Source organism: Bactrocera tryoni, unplaced genomic scaffold (genome assembly GCF_016617805.1).
Source record: "Bactrocera tryoni isolate S06 unplaced genomic scaffold, CSIRO_BtryS06_freeze2 scaffold_133, whole genome shotgun sequence".
Taxonomy (NCBI): Eukaryota; Metazoa; Arthropoda; class Insecta; order Diptera; family Tephritidae; genus Bactrocera; species Bactrocera tryoni.
In genome coordinates, this window is record NW_024395849.1 from 66,685 (window position 1) to 71,749 (window position 5,065).

Genomic DNA, 5,065 nt, shown 5'->3' on the forward strand with positions numbered 1-5,065 from the left:
GGCTTGCAATTGTGGTAACTCTACTCTACTGTGGGAAGTAGGTGCAATTGCCTTCATAAGTTTTAATTGATCTGAGATCTTTGCTTTTGTGTCTTCATAGCGGTCTAAGCAACTTTCGTATTTGGCGTAAGCCGAAGATTTAAAATTTTCAGGTAGATCTGAATCATCAGTTTCTACTATTGCGTCGTATGCAGCTTGGAGGCGTGTCCAAAAATTGTCAATAGATTTATTTTTTATTTCTAGTACCGATTCAGAGTTGTCCTGAATCGGTGAAGATGCAAATCGAGTGCAGTATTTAATCAAGCTGTCACTCTCAGAAATGAATTTAATACATATAAGTAATGTCTCTCCCCCTTTTTTGTTTTGTAGCACCTTGCTTAGAGCGTGTAGCTTCTGCAGGTGTACACGGTCTTATGTCATCAGTATTCATTTTTGGAATTCTTAAGAATTCTGCTTTAGATTCTTTTGAATCAGTGCTCATTCAGAAAATTTCTTTTAATAGAGATATTACCGAAAACTCTTTTTAATCAATAAGAGTTGTTATTTCCGTAAAATTGGATGAGTCAAATATATATGTTACCGAACGCTCTTTTCCAAAAAAAAGAGCTTTTATTTCTGCAAAAGAATATAATAATGCGTTTATCGCTTGTATTAATCTCGTTTGTCGAACCTTTTTTTTTTTTTTTTTTGTTCTACGGATTTATTCGTATGCCCTTGTATCAGTGCGCACTGAAATACGAACATACGTGTTGATTTTATGTGCATATAGTATGCGTTAAATAAAATATGTGCAATTATGCTTGTTCTTGTGTGACAAGGAACAAGATAAATGCTAGGAATTCGCCAAATTGGATATTCAATATATGTATGTATGCACAAAGGTAATTTGCATGTAAAATATTTACTTTGTTTACCCAAAATTGTTTTGGTTCATCGCACCGTTTATGGACTCGTATATTCTTAATTTGTGTTGTATCCTATGTTTATAGGTATACAAACGTTTGAAATTATACGGCAATCTATATAATTCGCGTTTATGTATTCGCGTTTGGAAATATGCGCTAAAGCGCTAATGTATGTATATATATATTTATATACTTGTATGAAAGTATGTACGTATTTATACGGATACGTACATATATATGTATATGTATAAATAAATTTCCTTTATGTTCCTTATGTTCCCTCCGCTTGAGGATATGTATATATGTATGTTTGTACTTATTCTCTTTTATGCTATATTCTTCTTGCTATTTTTTGCTTACTTTTTAGAAGCAATTCCTCTCACAGCTTAATAAGCTGAATTGTTCGTATAACTTGCAGTATCCCTCTCACAGTTAATGAACTGGAGCGGTATTGCCAGCATAATTTGAAAATAACTTTTGTCTTGAATTTTTTTTTCTTTGTGGTTTGTGTGTATTGTATACACGAAGGTAAGTTTAAAAAGAGCAAGGAATAATAATTAATTTAGTTAAATTTATTAAAATATATATATATATATATATATATATATATATATACTGTGGATACATATATACATATATATTATGTACCGTATTGGTTTCTACCGGTACTTAAATTTGCGCCGATTTAGAATTTTTACAAACCGTTTTTATTAAACGGGTTTAATTTCTTTCGGTTCTTTTAAATTGACCGTTTGTGTTACATACATATATACATAATAAATAAAATCAAAGGTGGAATGAATACACTCACTCTGATTTTCCTCAGGGGCTTGTGCTTGAATTTTCGTGAAAAGTGGTGTGATTCCTTGTTTGTATGAGTGGGAGTTCCTTCCAACGCCGGCAATCCGCTTGTTGTGTTGGTTAAGTTTTTTTTTCACTTTTGTTTTATTTGTATTTTGGCTATTTTATTCATTTGTTCATTAAGAGTTCGCGCCCGTATTTTATTAATTTATTTTATTTTCGCGCCCGTATTATATATGTTAGTTTGCACCCACTTTCGGTTAATGCTTTGTTTGTTAATTTGGAGTTATCACAATTTTGCACATATGTTATATGTATTACTAGCTGTTACCCTGTGCGTTTCGCTACACCTAAATCGATTAAAACTCTTAAGGGTTTTTACTTTGTGTTTTATTTATTGTTGTAAAACTGTTACTTATTTATAACACATTTATAAAACATATTGGTATGCAACATTTTTGATTTTTCCACCTGGCGCGTAAATGAATAAGCACCTTGGTGTTCCCACTCTCGAGCATGCGACCAACAATTGGCCGTGGGAGAATCACGGTTCTTCCAAATTGACGCCGCACACTTGAAACGTTTGCCCTTGCGATTTGTTGATGGTCATCACAAAGGCAAGACGAACTGGGAACTGCAAGCGCTTAAATTTAAACGGCATGTCCGTTGGAATCATGGGAATGCGTGGTAAGAGTACAACTTCACCTGCTGCCTTGCCATTTAGTATTGTTGCTTCAATCAAATTTGGCTACAATTTTTTGACTGAAAGTCTTGTGCCATTACACAAAGTCGGTGGCTTCAGATTTCGTAGAAGTATAATGGGTGAACCGAGTTTCAGGACCAAACGATGCGGTGGCAGACCAGGGGGATCCAAAGAATTCAAGAATTCAGTTGGATAATTGACTATTTCATCTTGATTTAAAACGCTATCAATCGATGTACATATATGTTGTAGCTTCTCCGGGCAGTTTTTCTTGAATGGCAAAATTGATTTCGTTGACGTGTACATTTTTCGGTGCCAATATTGCGCGTTCACTTAAATAATCGTGGCGTTGATAGTGTTGAACAATATTCGGAAATACACTTTCAATCAATTCTTTTTTCGATTGTAAAAGTGTACAAAAGTTGTTCGGCAATGTGATCAAACCGGTGTCATCGATTGGTATTTTGCCTTCGCCAATGTCCAACAACTGCTTCGAAAACGCCGCTGCGGATCGATCATTTTGCAGCTGGACTCGCATGTTGATGGTAAGAGTCGGCCTTTGAACATGTCTCCCCAAAACTGACGATTTTAAACATACGTTTATTTAGTCGGCAGGAGTTGATCGAGAAATGACTGACAAAGTTTGCCGAAAATCGCCGGATAATAAGACTAATGCTCCGCCAAAAATTTGTTGCTTTTGGCGTAAATCTTGCATTGTTCTATTGAATGCTTCTAATGACTTTTTGTTAGCAATTTGGCACTCATCCCATAGAACTATTCCAGCTCCTCGCAAAACTTTTGCCATTGTTGAATTCCTCGATATGTTGCACGTTGGTGTTTCAACGACTTGGATGATCAACGGTAATTTCAACGCAGAATGTGCTGTTCGGCCGCCACCAAGTAGAGTAGCAGCGATGCCTGACGAAACAATTGCCAGCGCAAATTTCTGCTGTGACCGTATAGTAGCAAGGATCAAAGAGATCAGAGACGTTTTCCCTGTACCACCGGGCGCATCAAGAAAGTAGAATCCACCGGCGTTATTGTCAACCGCTCGTATAATCTTATCATAAGCATTTTTCTTCTGAATATTCAATTTGGTAATGTTAGCTTGTATGAAAGCACGCAATTCATTGCAATACTGACTGGGCGCAGTAATGCCAAGTTGCGCTAATGCGCCTTATTCGCAATTGTAAGGCACAGATCTTCAACCAATATCAAAGCAGAATTATACATTTGTAATGTATATAGCAAGTCTGCGTCCGATGCTAATCGAGCAAAACGCGCCAAAATTAATAAGTCCTCGGTCATGCCGTCTTTGTACTTATTCCACAGTTATTGCGGATTTGACCGAAGGCATGTAGATATTATTATGGCGAATAGTACGCGTATTTGTTTTGGATGAGATGTGAGTGATGCGTCATGAAGTGCGGTGTCCCAATGCATATCATCTTCTAACAAATGCAATCGCTGACATGCTTCACGATACGTCGCACACAACTGACCGTCAACAAATGATCTTGGTCCGCGCACGTTGACTAATAGCAGACGCAAATAAAAACATTCGGCGTTGTTCGGATGGATGGTGTAAATGCGTCTTATGGCATCGGTTTTACGGACATTTGGATAACCGTCAACACGCTAGCCTTGCTTTCGTCGTTGAAATGTTTTCGATGATGGATTGCAAGTGAAATATTATGGTATTTCAGAATATAGCAATGTTCTTGCAAATTCATCGTTTTCAGACAACTCGAAAAAGGTAGTTAGTGTTGTCCCCGGTAGTCGTGCTAGAGTATGCATATTTGAAGTACATAAATAAAAATATGCATATTTGAAGTATATAAATAAAAATGGAAAAATTAACCTAAAACTACATCTTAAACTATGTATTTTACCCACACACGCATATGCAATAAGACCTACCAACAGTGTATTTGCGAACCGCATGGAAGCACTTACGAAACAATAACAATACTCACTTGCTTTGTGTGTGTTGCACAGTCAGCAGAAAAACACAAAATCGGTTCGAATAAATGTAGCAAATGGATGAAATTAAATCTGGAAAAAACACACAATGTTGAAACACTTTTTTTACAAACACCGCGCATTTTCAAGCGTCAATCGAACCGCATGGCATCACATATGAAAAACAACAATACTCACTTGCTTTGTGTTGTACGCAGAATGTTAATCACGTTGAAATCTAAGAAAAATACACACAATGTTGAAACATTTTTTTATACACTCAGTGCATTCGGAACACTTACGTTCTGTATGTCTTGTTAGCTTGACAGTCATCCATAGAAAGAACGAATGACAGGCTAAAACGATCAACATGCGATGTCAATGTTTTTTATTAATTATAAACATCCGCCAGTTGTTTCTTTTTTTTTTGCAAAACGTGCAATGATACACACATTAAATTACTTATGTGCACCCTCCAAACAGACCCCAATCACCCCTGAAAAATTCATTGAAATCGGGCAAGCCGTCTAGGAGGAGTATGCGAACAGGAAGTTTTGCCACTTTATTTTATATATATAGAGAATTATTATATTATTTCAATGCACTGTTTTCCGGTTTTTAATTTAATGTTTTTTTTCCTTACACCACACTTTTTGGTTTGTCGTATACAAGAATGTATGCATGCATGTATGTA